The sequence below is a fragment of the Sipha flava genome, unplaced genomic scaffold (assembly GCF_003268045.1).
Source record: "Sipha flava isolate LNK unplaced genomic scaffold, YSA_version1 176_pilon_pilon, whole genome shotgun sequence".
Taxonomy (NCBI): Eukaryota; Metazoa; Arthropoda; class Insecta; order Hemiptera; family Aphididae; genus Sipha; species Sipha flava.
In genome coordinates, this window is record NW_020272062.1 from 1139908 (window position 1) to 1159298 (window position 19391).

At 31.7% G+C, this 19391-nt stretch overlaps 1 protein-coding gene across 5 annotated transcripts in view; it reads left to right on the forward strand.

The window, feature by feature from the left end:
* Positions 1-19391, forward strand: part of LOC112680358 (polypyrimidine tract-binding protein 2) — a 122852-nt gene that overhangs the window by 93835 nt on the left and 9626 nt on the right. The gene's annotated exons all lie outside the window — the stretch shown is intronic.

The window sequence follows — 19391 nt, forward strand, 5'->3', positions numbered from 1 at the left end:
ATCATAATAAAAACGAAAGCGCCCTCCCGGTAACCGTCGAACGGGGTACACGGCCGTTCGTCCGCGCCACGTAAAATTAATTACGTTTCCGCATTAAACCTTCCCGTAGTATCTACTTGCTGCTGCTCATGTAGGTTCGGTGCTGGGTGGTGTTGTATAAGGGCGACGGTGATGTCGTCGTGCTCGTTATGAACGGACGACCTGGTCAACTTCTCACACCCCCCCCCCCCCATCTGTATCTGCTGATCGCTCCGCGTCAAGTATTCTTACATACCTGAGAATAAGTGTCCGTTTCCGTCATCCTCTCTCCATACCCCATCAAGACTATTTCCTCCCTCCCTTACTTGAACCTGAGACGGATCAACCGTGCTCGACGAAAATTTTCTACCTCTATTCATAAATAACTAAATTTTTCATCTTCATAAAATATGGCGTATTAAATAATACTACTTTACTACTCTCGAATTTTTCTTCCTCTATAAACAACATTTTTCGTTATTGGAATGATAATAATTTGAGCGAAGTTGGCTTTTAGAAAAAAAAGTACATAATAATTCACGCTCCCATCCTTCTGCCGTCGATTCTTATACAACGTCAAGTCAAAAGTTTACGTATTACAACAGGTTTTTCCGTGAAAAAGTCATGTTTCATATCCAATTAAAAATAATTAAAGTAAACATTTACACAGCGTTGTTGCGACGAAAAAGTTACTAACATTTGTTATTATTATTATTATTATTATTATAATTGTTATTATTTTTACATTTTTCTTGTTTAATATAAATTGTAGTTAGTGGATACTGTTTTTTTTTTCATACTTGGCATAAACTTAAAGGCTAGACCCTTATAATTTTCCAAAATAAAATCCAATAAATTATGGCGTACATTTGATGAGCACGAATAAAACGTTGTATGCTGTTACTCATATTAAAATTAAACGTATATAAATGTTGTTCCATGTATCAGTCTGTTACGCGAGCAAACGACGTTACATTTTTAACGTTGATAAAAATAATTTCGAAAATTAAATTTAATGTTTATCATAAAAATTTTAATTTCTTACTCTCGCATCGCGCACATCGATCGCCTATACTCGTGCAGATGAAGTACAATAGTTGCATGCACAGAGTTGTGCATATTCCCTATCCGCTACCCCTACCAGACGATAACGTCTGTTTTCACTACCTATTAATATCCTATGCGATTTTTCCACAATACAAGTACAATGAAAATTTAAATTGTAATAAAAACTTATGACGACGATGGGGGACCCTTGCAATACGTCCCGCCATCCGTCCTTCGAACTGTGGAAATATTCTCGTTTGTATATCTTCCTTTCAATAACATTTTGCGGTGTTCAGTAGTTTTTGGCGTTCACGACATACCCGATCTTCGTAATATTCGTTTGATTTAAAAAACGTATAGCGAATTGAATTATTATTTTAATCCGCTGATTTCAATCCAATCCGTGTGGATCATATCAAGGAATATTTAATTTATTAAATTTTGAAGGATGCGATGGAGACTATATTTTAATTGCTTAAAACAACGCTGTTGACGTGGTTTGGTCCGCCCGTCCGGTGATTCCGAGCTGTTCGCGAAAACTTGGTACGGTAACGAAAAGTTTTCATAAACAAACAAGAACATTATTTCCCCCATAGTAAAGGCGCGTCTCACCGTCACCGCCAGTAAATCGTGAAATGTCTCTGCGCTGTCATTCTTCCATTTCTACTCTGCGTATCCCTCTATCTTCGTCTATCTATCTCTCGTCCCTCCGTCATTCTGTCACGGTCTTTCTCTCCAATCAATGAGATAACGTCGCAACGACAGAATTATATAGATTCTAATTGACTATACGGTGGCAAAACTCTGAACTAAGTTCCGATTAAATACATAAATATATAATAACGTTTTGTCTGAGAGAATATGTATTTATTATGTTACTTCGGTATATTTATATTAAATATCAGTGTTAGGTTTCAAGGGTTCATGCTGCGCTAAAAAAAAAAAATCTTAAAAAACGCCCTAGTTATAACACGGTAAAACCAATCTTCCTCCCTCCTTTAAAAAATGCGAAAAAAATGCTTTCGCATTGTTCACCTACCAATCGCTTGCTGTAGTTTCCGTAGTTCAGTGTTCTTTTTACGGTGACGAAATTGCTTTCAGTATTGATTCGTGTCAACAACGTGTACGTATAACGCATGTGTTCATGAAAATATAATACACGTCTGTTCATACGATTTTGATACTGTTGTTGGATCAAACGCGATAGTAAATAAATTCTAATTTTTAATTCCGCGAATTTCGTTTACGAAAACCTATGGCACGGTACAACTATAGTGTAGTGCACCACAAAACTGCAACAATTCGTTATTCGCTTTCGATAAACAAAATTATTGTTTTTGACATATTGTTTGACTCGTTTCAATTACTGACGGAGGTCTCTCTTGCCTGCAACCGTCCCTATACATATATTTATAATTACTACCGTTAGTGCGTATTTGTTAATAGTATACGTCGTGCACACACGTGTTCACACACACACACACACACATACATATGCACACGTGCTCGCTCAAACAGGCCCATTTCGAGACTAATTACTCGCCATTACAATCATTATTATTATTACTATTATTATTATAATTATTATTTTCGTGCAAGTATGTATGGCGGAGAAAACATTTAATTTCCGTTAAAATATTTGCATATTATTATCATGAATTATTTTATTCCGATTCAATACGATTATGAATATTCACCCGTTCTTGCCATGAAATAATTTAATAAACTTTCTTGTGCCGTACTTCTGTACGAGATATTGAAACTTAAAATACAAAATGCATATTGTAAAATCGATTTTTTTTTCCTCCACTTAACATTTTTATATTTTTTTAAATATTATTTAAAAAGTTAGTTTCGACACGAGAAAATTAAATTGTTGGATAATACTTTTTATATCTTTTTTTTTTTTTTTTTAAAGTTTCACTTATAAACGGGCACTAAATATATGTCATACAATTAATGATAGGAGAACATTTCATATGAATTTTATTTTATTTCAGACAAATACTCAGGTTAATTCAATGGATAATATTTGAATTGTTAATATAATAATCTACTAATGGAAGTAATTTGTCATTTTATACATTTAAATAACTTTTCTTTGATCATTCTGACTATAACATTTATTGAGTGAAAATATGCAGATATATGAGCTGCTATAGTAAAGTAGAAATATATTTCAGCGAAGCTTTGCATACGAAATTGAATAAAGCTCACGTATATTTTCATAACGCGCAGGTATTAATAATATATATTTGTATATAAAAAAAAATCAATGCATATAAAGGGTAAAAACGTTTTTAAAAGAAAAAGTTTTTTCTATGATAATAACACAACCCTGACAAGCAAAAAACTGAAAATTCCTTTAAAAATTTCTAGAAATGGGAAATCGTTACACTCCGTACTCGCCTCCTACCAACCATCGACATTATAATAAGCCTACGGAAAATATTACCTACCAAGAGATACCTAATTCCGTACTTCGATAACATTACACAATATATTATGTACATACATAGTGTATATGTATGTATGTGCGTGCGTGTGTGTGTGTGTGTTTGTATGTATTATAATCGTATATCAAATTAGCAGCAAGTCTCCCCTAGGGGGAAATTGGTAGGAGGGTGGATGTTTTGAGCGCGTGTATGTATGCCTTGGGGGTTTTGGAGATTATCCTCTTTTATACGTGTGTATATAAATTCGATGTGTGTACATCTATATAATATAATATTATGTATATACGTGGGGATATAGGTGAGAGAATGTTCTACAAACCTAGTAGTGGTGGTGAATGAGTTAATAAATTTAGTGACGAACACATAGTGGTGGACAGAGGAGCACGGTGTTTTCTCGAAAAACAACGATCAGGGTATAAGGATACGGCTGTGTTAGGGTTGGTAGTGGCAGCAGTGGAGGTATAACGGGTATATACCTCTTAACCTCGGCACAAATAGGATTAAGTTTAACCTCTCCCGCACACCTTTCCATCCTTCTCCATCCGTTGCTATTAACTGGCTCGACGGTTTCGGTTACACTCCAGTTATCGCTCTGTTTGTGAATGAGTATTATATATATATATATACACACCATATATATTTATACACACATAAGTTCGTTTAAAAAGTATTCGCTGAGCTCTTAAAACTTTTGATACACCACACTTTCCATCCAGTCTATGCCCTTGGAGTTCTTCTACTCGTCTCTCACTTAATTCCCAATGTAAATCAACAATTAAATGACGACGAGGTGGTGGTGTTTCAATTCTCTAAAAACGTTGACTACGACGACGATGACTGTGAGTCGATACCATCCCTTCGCCTCTTGGCGTGCATATTATATATGTAAATCGTAATTGCCGGTTAAGTCTCGCCAGTCGTACTTTTTTCCCTCTTTCCTCCTCCACTTTTTCCTCGAGTTTTATTTCTATATTGTCCCCACTTTTGTTTTTGTGTGTGTTTAATTATATATGCGTTATCTCTTGGATGTCAATGGTTTATAATTAGTGAACAACGTAAAACGTACAGTGTTTCAGTATTCGTGATGAAAACGAATGAAAAACTTCGTATACTCGTATATAGCAAAGAAAGAAAAACTACCGCTGCTTTCCGTTGTACGTGTTTATATATGTACGTACATGTATACATTTATATGCGCGAGTACCTTTAGTCTACAATCTTGTAACTTTCTATTATCAATAAATTATGTGTGAAAAAATACAGAAACAAACAAATAAAACTACCGTATGTTTCATACCATTGACCTGTAAACACTAAAGATAACTTTGGCCGCCAAGCTCCGTGTACATGTCTTCTCGATTTTGGAAAAGTTTATTAAACTCCGTTGTATATGATATATTATCTCAGATCTTGTATATATATACGAATCGATTTATATATATATATAACTGAGCGAAGTGCAGTGTACTTAAATGTGTATTATATCTTTTCGTCTCTTCGAGATCATTTATCCAAATTAAGTGAAGAATATTATTTCAATTTAAATTTTATGCTCGCCACATGTGTAAGTGTAATTTAAATTATCTTTTGTAGATGCATTATTCATTTTATTTAAAAAAAAAATAATAATAATATGTTTAATTTAAATATCTATACCGAAAATAAGTGTTCAGTATAATTTTTCCCTAACCATGGTGTATTTTTAAAGTAAATAATACTTGTAACTTAGAATAAAAACTACAAGGAAATTTTACATAAATTTATGCATCACAACTTTGCCATATGATACACGTATTTATTGATTTGAAATTGCGGAAGCTATGTAGGTTTATTATAGTACAAGATTTGATAAATAATAAAATGTATGCGGATAGAATTCTGAACAAATAAGAATGTAAAGGAAACTAAAATATACCCCACAAATACCCTCCTCACTATAAAGATTGTATAATATAACGTTTCGAACTAAATAGGGTACGACGATGATATACAAAAAAAAAGGTTTCAATTTATGTATGTGTCGTCGGATCAACATTTCGGTTACAGAAACTTGTTGAACGTTTTTTCAGGATAGTTGTAGAACATATCTTACGGATTTATTCCGTCAGTTTTGGACTTTGGACGGCCAAGAGGGATTGATCGTGTCATACCCATTTTGATCCGGATGTTTAACAGACCGGGTCTTTTGGGGTCCGACAGACCATTTCTCCCGATGTCTGCATTTCAATACGATTTTGTATACGAGTAAATGCATATATGTATGCAAAAATGACTATACTACGGTTGTCATTTTATTCAAATCGTTTGCCCGGCTCTTTAGATTTTTTTATTCTTATTTTCATATTATTATTATTTGTATTTATCATCGTTTGAAGAGAAACATTTATTTTTAAATTCCTTCCGCTCATAGACGCGATTCTTTGAGGAAACTTTTCCGGTTAGTTTGTCACCTCGCTTTCCTCCCATACTTCCACCTCGTTGGGCATTGTTTACTCTCTATTTTATTATACCCATCGTTGGAGTCGTTTCGTCATTACAACATGATTACTCTTGCTCTGCACGTTATACTATTTACTTTTAGTATGTTTACATCAACATTGCATGTTAATCTGTATATATATATACAGAGTGTTTATGAAATGATTACAAAAACTAGTATACACCTAATATCTGGAGGGGCCAAATGAAAAATCTTTTGAAATAATTTTTCTATCTCCGAAACCTGTGTTTTATCTAGTTATCTTTGGAACATAATTGCGAATCTAAAAATTAATACTTGTACCTAAGAGATTTCTTGCAAATTTCTAGTGCAAATCGATTTTGGACCTGTCGCACATTTTTCACGCTCGAGTCTCAAGAATCAAAAGAAGTGATGTGACATACCGATTTTATGAGAACTCTACAAGGTAAACAAAGGTGACATTTATTTGTTGTTATTTCACATTTCTGAGTAGTTAACACGGTTTTCATTGAATTTAAAATAAATTTTGTTTAATTCTGATTAGTTTATAATAAAAACCGTGTTAATTAATCAGATATGCGAAATAACAACGAATAAATGTCACCTTTATTTACCGTACTGAGTTCTTATACAAATCGATATATTATATCATATATTTTGTTCCTGGTGACTCGAGCATGAAAAATCCGTGACAATCATGTCATGTAACATAATTCATGTCACATATCAATTCACATGAGAAATTTGCAAGAAATCTCTTACCCAATATTAATTTTTAGATTTCAAATAATGTTTTAAAGATAATTTGTTGAAACTCAGATTTCTGAGATAGAAAAAACATTTCAAAAAATTCTTCATTAGGCCATTCCAAAGACTCCGCGTATACTAGTTTCCTCTACCAATTCAGAAGCACCATATATATGTGTGTGTGTGTGTGTGTGTGTGTGTGTGTAAACAATTAATATTTACACCATTTAGTAAAATGGTCGTCTTTTACATTACAGATATTCTACGAATATTTTATACGTGTATCGACCTCTTTTCAATTACGCTCGACGAATTTAAATAATAAATTGTTTCTTCTATAAAAAATATTTTTAAAAAATGTGTAAGTGATTATTTTTGTTTATTTCAAATTTCTTGGAGTATAAAAAAAAATAGTTGATAATCGGTTTTTTCTCTTCTTATTATTCATTATTATAATCAATTTGAATGGTTGTAACCATAAAATATTGAAACATTATTATGTTGAATTGTATTCTCTTGCAAATTATTTTATGTAATATTTATAAAACTTTAATATCAAATGTAGAATCCTCATCGTTACATTAATTTAGATGACTATTTAAATATTATATATAACGCCATGTTCCCTGCGGAGAAGTACTCTGTAATTAAGTTATTTAAATTAAAATTTTTATGGTGTCATTAGTTATTGATTGCAAGACTTGTTCTCTCTCTCTCTCTCTCTCTCTCTCTCTCTCTCTAACTCTCTCTCTCTTTCTCTCTCTCTCTCACTCTATCTATTTATAGTATTCATTCTCTGCGTTTTCCTTTGCATTATCTTTGCTTTGTACATTGTACATCGTCGATTTCGATTTACTTTGTGGATATCATTATTATTATTTGTTTTGGGCCTGCGACCGAGTGAAAAGAAAATAACAAACTTTACGCCATATTATCGCTGCCTTTTTGTTTAATAATATAAAAAGAACCTTGGAGGGTAATATAGTATGCACGTACATGTATGGAGTGGGTGGAAGAATGAGGGAGTATAGTGGTACACATCCAATCAACTGATCCGGAATGCGTAAAACTTCTCATGAATAGTACATTGACGCAGAATCTCTTAGGGTTGGGTTGGTGGTAATCGATAAATCTGATAATTTAATAATTTAGTACCGTCGCCGTCCGATTTGCTCATAGCGTGAGAGGAAGGCAAACGGAGGGGAGATTTGTTGTTTTCCCGTGGTATGCTGCTGTTACTGCTACCTACTCGCCTGATGAAAGCATCGGGAAGAATTGAAAACTAATATCTACAACTCTGGTTAATATTTATGTATATTCAAAAATTCATAAATTATTTTACCTTTTGTAAAACAGTTATTCCATAATAGTATATATTTATTCGATTGTATAAAAAATATAATATATTGTAAATCTATTATAAATACTACATGTACAAATATTTATACAATACGAATTTTCGTTTTTAACTAACATCAAATTTTGACGTTTAAAATAAACTTAAAATTAATTACAGATATTCATGTTCGTTTAAAACAATACAACACTGCAAAGGATTCTTTTTGTCCTTTTTAAATAGCGGATCGTGTTGTTTACAGTTGATCATAAACCGATAAATGAAATAATATTGTATGATAGAAAATAAAACATTTTTATTGCATAACAGCATTATTAAATCGTAAAGTATTTTTTCTAACGCTACCTATAGATACATTATATTATTTTCTACTGTTTGTATTGTCTGTTGCTATTTATTGTAATACAAAGCCTTCAAAATATTGTTTTTTTTTTTTTTTTTATCTATATTGTATAATTGTAAAGTGACCAATGATATTGCCGAACAAATTAATTTGACTAACACATTATTGTTCAACTTTCAAAACGATTGTAAATGAATATAATGCGTTTTTGGAAAACGAAAAGCTATGGATGAAACTGATCAGTAAAAAGCAATGACTAAAAATCATGACTGAACTGGATTCGTTTGCAGTGCGAACGTGATTACACTTTACATACGGGAATTTACTTTCGTTTCATATACTTTTAAGTATTCTTGTGAAAGTTTATGAAATGAACCCACAAATGCGGCGTTCACTTGTAAACTATAGATATGCATTTACCTATAAATCTTAAACGCTTAACGCTTTTGAATGCGAACGGTTATTTTTGTATTCGAGATCTTTATACAGTTAGTAAAAAATAAGTCAGGTATGTTTTAATAATACTTGCATTTTTATTGTTTTCTAAAATGTTATTATGCCTAGACATAAATCTATCTTTTTCATTTATACACATAGTATTATTACATAAATATAGTCATAAATTGAACACGTTTACTGAATAACAACATGATATGCACAATATATTCGAATTCGTTGTAAAGCATCAATCTTCGGTGTACCGAACATTTATCGTCGTGTTCAAACGCCACCCTCCGTTAAACAACGTAATTTATATACGTCCTCGTATAATATTATCTGTTTTATATTACGTAAAGGAATTGGTAATTAAAACATTTGAAATCTCTCCTCTGTACAGCAATATATTTGCGTCGTCCATGTGTATATATATTATAATGCAATCGTCGGACAGCACCGCGTTTGTACTAAATCAGTTATATACGTAGAATTACATTTTCATGAAATCCCGAAACGTCAAATATACACGTGGCGTGTATATCTCGGGCGAATTATCAAACATTGGCAGATCGGCGGGTCATCCCATCCCGCCGATTGGGGGAGGGGGAATGAAACGATGGGGTGTCCGGTCGAACAAATACTGCAGACCACCCCCTCGACGCTCTTGCGAACAATCAATGGCTGGTCGGGTGGTGATGACAGGATACGGAATGTAGTGTAAACGGAAATGACCTCTCTATTCCATCAAATCGCATATATGTTATATAAGTAGTTTATATAAATGTTCGCGCTCATATTTCTATACATAATAGGTATGCGCATAATATTTAACACATGTGATGGACGTGAAATTTGTCATCGCTAAAAGTTCTCCCTTTTGACGGAACACACTTACAATTGTTATTATTATTATTATTATTTTCATTATGACGTTTGGTTTATTTATATTTAAAGAATGATATAACTCCGCGTGATACGTCTGCATGCCTCCTGTGTGCACTAAAATTTATATATGACGTGTGAAAAATTTAGTTTGATATCCACGCGCGCCGTTTTTGCGCGCGCACAAAGGTGTCGGTTAATCCTTTATACTTTGGGTCCCAATGTATATATAAATATAAACACACACGCAGTAAGTGGGGCGTGCGGTGGGTGGACTGCACCACCAAGGCAAGGGACGTGACGGTGGCGTCAGTGGTTTTAACGCACAAAAATCCGTGGGCCGTATAAAACGAATATTAATTAAAACCGGATTCGGTGTTTTGAAAATGAGGATGGCGCGCCGCTTGCGCGTTCGGGGAGGACTGCCGCCGCCGCCGCCGCCGACAAAAGAGACGCTATACATATAATATTATGTACACGTATATACGGACCGTTATGTTTGGAAAACGACCATTAATCCGCCACCGCTCGTGCAGGGCTTGCGTTTCCCACAAGGCGTTATTAATATTCATTTAGTGTCAAGATTTCACTCGCATCGCCTCTGCGCACCACTACCACCACCACTGCTGCCACCGATGATTTTACCACCCGTCGTCGCACTACACATCGCGGTTAGCTAGCCCCAACCCTCTCTTACCCCGAATTCGTGTATTATAAAACATCGTCATTAACCTTCCACCAACTGCCACCACTATACTCACTCGTCGTATATACCTATAAACTGCGTCTCATTATTATTATTATTATTTTTGGCCTTCAAAGCCATCGCCACCAATGATAACAATATACTTTTTTCATGTCTTTTTTCTATTTACACACCTTGTATTTTTGGTGTACGAAAACGTTTACACATATATACAGTTGAGCCGCAATAACTTAAATAACTTCCATAACTCGAAAAAATTAACAAGTCGATTTTTTTCTTATTGAAAGAAGAAGATATTCTCATAACACTCAATGTATTATAAGTCTTGCTAATTCGAATATAAAATTGTGATGAATAGTTTAATCGAAACATATTATATTTGTTATATTTGTACTGTGTAATGAAGATTAAACGATTTGATAGAAACTTATTATTAACACGTGCACAATATCAGTAATATGTTGGTTAGTACGTATGGTGATGTACAACTAAATACAATAATTCACAAATAATCCAGCTTTTTTAATTTAGAGCAGTAAAATCTTTAGAAGATAAACTTTATATCGATCAACAAACTACATTAATATGATGAATGAATGAATGATTAATATGATACGGTGAACCAAGCAATGTCATCATTACAAACTGTTTTAGACAATTTGTTGAATCTGTCGATGGCTTGGATACTTATATATTCGAAGCCATAGGCAAATTAGAAGATTTGTAATAACATTTATGTAAGTACAAATATTTACCGTATGATTTTAAAATGATATTTCATTACATAATTCAAAGTTTTGATTTTATTCTTATAAATTCGAATTATCGCGACTCGGCTGTATATATAATATTTTATTTCGCTTCTTTTCCTCAATCAATTTGTTTTAGAGATACGGTGAAGTAGAAAGTGGTACACACGACGTCTGAGATCAACGTTTTAAAAATATATCTCTAACATACATATATAATAACTTATATAAAATTTATATACCCAATAATCGACGTTGTATTAATGACTAATGCTAGTATGACTTGACGTTTAAAAGTTTCCTTCCTCCAAATGTGCTTAACTTTTCTAACCTCCCATCGCTTTCGATATTAATTTTTAATACGTTTTTCAATTTTTTAACGTTGTTCATCATTTCTTTAAGGTCGGAAACGCTCTGGTTCAACGTATGTGTGTGTGTGTGTTTCTTTTAAAAATAATAGAAGAACTAATATATACTTGTACGCATATAAAGATGTAAATTTTTAAATTAGAAAAACAAATTCTGTTCACTCGCCACTACGGGTTTTTTAAATGAATATTAAATGAGTGGATTAAAAACGCCACTTTTAGTGCATATTTATGTATGTATAGTGTGTGATATATATTTACATATACATACATTTTATGTCGTCGAATTAAAATTTACATGCTATGTTTGTACTTTTAACACTATTATTTTCGATTTGTTTACGTAAAGGCGATTACGTTAAAGAATTTAATTTTCTAGATCATCATTATTATTTCTCCAACTTTTACTTTTAAAATGACTGTGTTTAGTACATTGAAACATTTTTTATTGTGAGTCCACTCCTTCCCGCAAGAGTAAAACGAACCTACCACATGCATCAATTTATAATATATATAGTTATTTATTTATAAGCAAATACAAAAATAAAAAATAAAACACTTAAAGCGTACCGTACTCACTGCCTTCCTATACCGTTGTACAGAGTACAGAGTGGGGTTAAACTAAATTCTATGGTAAATGCGTAGGTAAATATTTAATCATTAAATTGAATTAAAAATGATAAAAAAAAAGTTAAATAATTTTTCCGCCATACCGGCGCGCAATATACGTAGAAAAAGAAAAAAGGTAATATGTAAATTTTTACCGCAGCTAATTAAGAAATAATTTTTAAAATGTTGCCTATGTGTGAGTCTGTGAAAGTATATGTATATATATATATATATATATATATATATATGTACATGAATCTATATGTAAATAAATCTACCTAAAAAAACCCTTTAAATTAATCTCGAGTATAAAAATTGCTGTTCACAAATATTCGATGTACTCATCATTTATTGGCCTTTTTTTATTATTGGTTATTAAATGTCTAGTTAATACATTACAAATATATATTTCTCATTAAAAATTAGTAAACTGCCTAATTTTTTCTCTTAATGATTGCGATTGCGCTTGAATTTAATCGCAGTACCGATAATCTATGCAAATGAAAAACAAATTGTTCTCATTTAAGTTTTGAAATATTATTCGTATTTTTGTTGAATCCAATAAAGAATGTAATTTTTGAAACTTGTTATTGAATTTTAAAATAATTGTATTAGAATAATGTGCGTTTCTTAATGAATAGTTTTTATTATAATTTAAATAAATATTGTCAGTGAAATTGAAAAGTTTTGTCATAAAACATTTGTAATATAATTTTGAAAGCTTCGTCGTCTTTACTAGAAAACGGGAATAAAGCGTTAAGGTATACGAATTTAAGTTTTAAGAATAAAAAATAAAATAAAAATTCCGAGTAAAATTGAATTAAAATAGAATGTATATATGTATATAATAAAGCAACAACAATTAAGACTGGTATAGTTAGACGCGTAAACCTTTATAATACGACAATGTATTAAGCAAAAGCGGTCACAGTACACACAAAAAAAAAAAATTAAACTACTTGAATTGGGTATGGGGGTTTTTCCTCAAAAAGGTTTTAATAATTCATTCCAAAAGACGAAAAAAACCAATTAAACGTTTTGCAAATTGGCTCCATAAATCATGTCGGTTTACGAAGTTGAACAATATATGCTGTCGCTCTCGACGTACGCGTCTTCGTCGTCGTTCGTTCTCCCTAGTGGGACATGATCTCCTCTACACACAAAAGTACTCCGTTAACCAATCACGTAGTCGCTTCACGTCATCGAATAATCTTCATATTTCAATAAAAGATTAAAGAGGAACGGGGTGTATAGTGAGGCGCTTAGGGATAAGAAACCCAAAGCCGCCATGGAAAGTACAACAGCATATTGGCTTTCGTAATTTATACGCGGAGGTAGTGCGGTGATGGCATTATTATTATTATTATTATATAGATATGGATACTTATAAAATGTATTCAATACGTAATTTAAATCGCGTTTTTCCCTACAGAAAATTTTATTCACCGTTTATACTTAAAATAAAAACAATCAATTGTCTGTCGAAAATGGACCGAAACTATAATTCAATTGCATATTAAAACACCTACTTAAAACGTATTTGTTACATAAAGTGTTACCCTTCATCCCCTTTTCATTTTTACTTTATTATTATTTTTACATGTCAATTTTCTTTCTTTACTTATACAGACATACAGTATATAATATATTGAGATGAAGAGAGATAGAAAAATGCATACTATTTTGTAAAGTCTGCACATAATATATTAGAATATAATACATAAACGACAACATGATTTATCACATTGAAACCGCATTAAAAATTATAATCGTGTAATAATATACATGAATATTATTTTAGTAATTTTAGTAACGTGTTGTTGTAAACGAAAAAAATAACAATTTTCGAATATGGTTATCGTTTTACATTAAAATCCAATTATGAAATGCCATTTTCCATATCTCTGTGTTTATTTTTATTATTATTCTAAAAGCATTCTTTACTCAAAATAACCATGTTGATTTACGAATTCCATTATCGCAATTGTTGAAATCGTTATTTTCTTCCACTGCATAACTGCAACATATGGTATGCGTATAAATGATGATGTCTCGTGAACTATTGCAACACGTCATATATTTTTTATTTATATATTATTAATTACGCTCCGGAAAGAGCAAGAGTACAGTTTTAGTTAGTACAACATAACCGAACATTAAATACAATGAAGGCTGTATCTAAGTTGAGTGGCACCTTTGGTAAATCGTCGAAAATGCACCCTCTCCAGAAAGAAAAGTTTTTACTAGAATAATAACTACCGATACCTTTATTTATTTTCATAAATTTTAATTGTTTAAGTTTAATTTTAGATGTTAATTTCAGTGATTATTTTGTACAGTTCTTTTTTTTTAATTCTGATTTTTCTCTATACGTTCTATGATTGATACTTCAAAATATATTAAATGTGTATAAAAATAATCATAAATGTTTATTTTAAGTTTAGATTTAAAATGTTTAGGGAAAAAATCGTAAAATGTTTTTGAAAAAATATTATTATTTTATATTGTTACAAATGTATATTATTGTATGTATTTAATTATATATAAATTATTAATAAATTGAAAAATTGTGTATGATAAACATGAAATACCAAAATAGGGTTTTGTTATTAGAAAAATAATCTATTATATTCGATTTAATTTTCTTTATTATCAATTATATACATATATACGATATGTATAAGGTTAAATGGTGATACCTGTTATAGTTTTAATAACTAACAGTGTGCTCTTAATCCTTTGTAAAATTATTGTTAAGAATCATAATACATCATTTTTTATAAATACTTGCGAAATCTTTGAACACATTGTACGTATTTTATAATAAAAAAGTTTGGACAAAATGATAAAAAAATAGACTTAAGTTTAAATTTAAAATAAAATTAAATAATATGAACACATACCAATAATATATCTATAGCACCTAACATCTAAATATATCATAGTTGAAAGTATTTTGCAAAAGAATGGCTAAAGGCTATTCATATATATATATATTTATTTATTATCTTAATTCTTTTAAATCGTTAATATTTGGTATTATGACTGAACATTATTACTCAATTTTTATATTTCGTAGTCAGTGAAGACTAAGATGCGAAGTCACACCTACTATGTGATAAATAAATTTCAAACATATTTTATAAAATATAATATACCTAATAGCCAAAAAACTTTATTGAAAAATGTTTAAAACATTTAGTTTACAGTAGTGACTTGGTAATTTTTTATTAAAATTTGCCCTTATATTGAAATCGCACCCCTGGCTCATATCCTCTTGCTCTGCCCTGAATTCAGCCCTGTATAAAATAGGTACACGATTTATTATACTGTATTATATTTTTATAAAACCCTAATAAGTATAATAATAGTGTGTTGAAATATTTTAAATTGTTTTCCCGCTGTTGGACAATAATATTAAGTACTGTGCAGGTGTCGATATTTTTGATGATTAGTCTGATGATAATATTTGGATTTACTGTTATTCTAGTTATATTCACATTGTACTGCTAGATAAGTATACTATTATAATTTAAATAATATAACGTCTTTTCGATTTAATTTTGCATATACAAAAAGCTTTCCAATGAGATTCCGTCATCCCTAAACATACTCAAAACGCACGCCTTCCCGAGAAACGGTGTCGTGCACGTTTATACGCGATTCTCCCCTTCGGTGTCATGCAGTTGCTCATGTCTATATTAAATTACTTTTCCGTTTGAGTGAAATGGATTTCAGCGAATCCATCGCCGAACAACACTTAATATTTTCCGGCTATATTTACAAATGTATATGTATATGTTTTTTATTTTTATTTTTTTAAAGTTCTGTTGGTCTCGCATTCAAAGCGGGTGTGTGGTGGTGCGTCATGTTTACACAAAACGAAGATATATTTACCAAAAAAAAGAAAAACCGCTGACAAATGTTCCATTTGGAAATCAAAAAGTCGACCGAGCTAAAAACACGGACACGCGCACTTTAATATTTGCTATTTGTAATTTACTGTGTACACTTGTATACTGGTATAGGTATTCCGCTGCACCACGTATGTGTACGTACGTATATATAACATGTGCGTTTTCCTTCGAATCCCCGAAGCGAAAAAGACGTCAATAAAGCGTATATATGTCTACGGATATAGGTCCTGTTCATATTATATTATATATGGTGTGTTCGACGCACGCAAGATGAAGGATAAACTTCTTAAGGTTCTATTACGCGGCGAGATCGCTCTCTCCTTCCATCGATATGTATTCTTGTAATTTTCACTGGAGCACGTACCTTTTGATACATTTTCATATGAAACGGGCATCGTTTAACATATCTCTCGTTCTACTTTGCTCCGCTTGTATACAACAAGTGTATATATATATATATATATACCCCCGAGATCGCAGTTTTTGACGGAAAAAATTGTACCTCTTGGTCGGCGATAGGGACGGCGTGCGGTAATGGATTAGTTTACGATACCGTTAACCTCAAAGGGCCGTGTGGCAGCGGCGGCTTCCGGAAGTCCGGAGTCAAGGATAGGGGTAGCAGTCTTGGAGGCGTGGATGGGAATGGTTGAAGCGTGGCAACAGTCTCGAGGGCGGTGTACGTCCGGAGAGGTATCGATGGTGGCGGAACGGTGGCGGGAGAGTCGTTTTCGGGGAGTAATTGATGAATGAAAGTTGGCAGATTAAAACTTTGTGCGGCGGAAGCGATCGGCATTCAGGGACCGTAAAACGTAATTAGATTTGCAAAAATAAAACCAGAAGAAAACAATAAATAAGGCTTACCGAAAATCTATTGCGGCTCTCGCGGAGAAACCGTGTGTATACATATTGTATAGGTGTATATAATACGCGTGCGTGCGGTCGCGTTTTTGTTTGTACTTTAATCTCTGTTGCGGCGTCGCCTAGGGAATATCATTCTGTGCGCCGGCAAAAGATTTTACTAATGCAGTCGTGTACGTGCACGCGTGTGCGTGAGCTCGTAGTGCATACAACAGATTCCTAATGAAAAACGAATTTTTAACGCCTGTGCGTGCATCCGACGCGAGGACAACTGATACTCCTCGCCAGCACCGTTAACAGCCGAATTATTAATAACGTGTGCACAAAGTTTTATTACTGTTCGATACCGCTGCAAGGAAAATCGTAATATCTAACGGTGTACACTACAGGTACAATATATACGTATTGTCGGCCGAATGCAGTAGTCTTTTCAGTGCATTCGTCGAACACTATTTTCAATAAGATTATATCGGTTCGTCGTTATAATAATAAAAAGAAAACTTTCGAATTTTTTGTGGCATAAAAATGCAATGGTTTTTTTTTTTTCAATAATTTGTGTGTACGTAATCTATATACTATCTTTTGATTTTGTAGCAGCTTTATTTTTCAATACCTATAATAATCATGTTTCGATGGACGTTTTAGTAACGAAACGTATTAATTTTCATTCGTTAGGCGATCGAGTGCTGTTGACTTATAATATAATCGTGAAAAAACCACCACCGATTATTATCAGCGAATAATTTTAAACTAGTGTTCTACCACCACTACATAATGTATATATACTTGTAATATGCGCGCGCACCCATTACCTGTGCAGCATTATCCATCTCATGTATGATTTAACGAACTATATATTTCATTTGCTAAATACGTAATAAGTAATTTCGAACGAATGTCTTCGTGTTATATGTATATACATTATTATATAACGTCATTCAGTCGGTGTAACTCGTATGCACATGTATATATGCATACGGAGGGGTTCAAGTTGGAGTCGGCAATGTCGTTAGGTATCCTTTTATATGCATTAAAATTACGCAGATTTCAAGTATATGTGTTTGTGTATGAAACTGTGTGCGCAAATGTATGATATATGTGTGGTAAGTATATATAAAATCCAGTCTTAGAAATTTTCCGTTTATGTGAATTATACCGTTCTACATCGAGTTCAAAGAATCTCTATATAATTCTGCGGTTTAAACCACAACTAATAAATATACATATATGTATATATATGATGTACTTATGTACTATACTGAAAGTGCTACAGCCGTTTCAGATATGCTATTATCTAAGACCTACCTATACATACATACCGATGCTATATATGTAAGTATGTATACAAATTGAAATCGTCACAGTTTTTATTTCTTTCGATCGGCTATATGTGTGACTCACTTTGAAAATATTCTCGAAAAAATACTTCCACTGACATGGTATTTTAATTTTATTTTTGAGAAAATATCATAATTAAATAATTTGTATACATCCGCGATAAGTTTTCAGTTTAAAGTTGATTTCATAAAAAATTGTATATACCTACGTAAAATATTTGAACAAAAGTTAGTTAAAATGAAGATTAGTCTGGATTATTACCATAAATATTGTTAGTCAGAATTTTTTTTATTATTATTTTTTTTCCGTAAACTTTTACTTCTTATTTAGATAACGACTTTATTTTTTATTTTTCAACACATTTAAATATTTAATCAATGTACACTATTGTGTAATATTTTTTGTACATAGATATTATAGAGTATAATCCATAAACTATATAATCATTATATTTTAATTGCTATATTCAATACCCTATATTTAATTTTCATTTTATTTTTAATATTGTTATTGTTAGGTTTTTTTTTTTTCGCCTCAAACATAATTTATATTCATACTGGTAAATTGAAAATCAAAAATGTTACGAACCATATCAATCATTTTACTTTATTTATACAGGTTGGAATATAAACGCCTGAAGTGTATTTTCAATATACCGACAAATTATATTTGTTTAGAAAAAAAAAATGCATTAAATAAGTTTTTTCATAAAAATAATATATATACATATATATATTATATATTGTTTGAGAGACATTTTGATGTAGGTATCATACAATTTTCGAAACAATAGCTATAGTATTTTTGCTAAAATCTTCAAGTTTTGACTCTCGAAAAAGTTTCACTGCTCTATAAAGAAAACTTTGATCTAAATGTTTTGACTGATGTTATCTAATTTTAAAACAAAATGGCATTAAAAGAACGAAAAATAAAAACGGAATAGAAATTAAAATTGATAAACAAATAAGTTTAAAACATGTTGTTAGATTTAATCGGAAAACGTCGTGTTGAACGACGAAGGTAATTTTTTTACCCAGTGATTTCATAAAACAAAACAAAAACTACATTTCGAGTTAAAAGCATATAACTAACGCGAA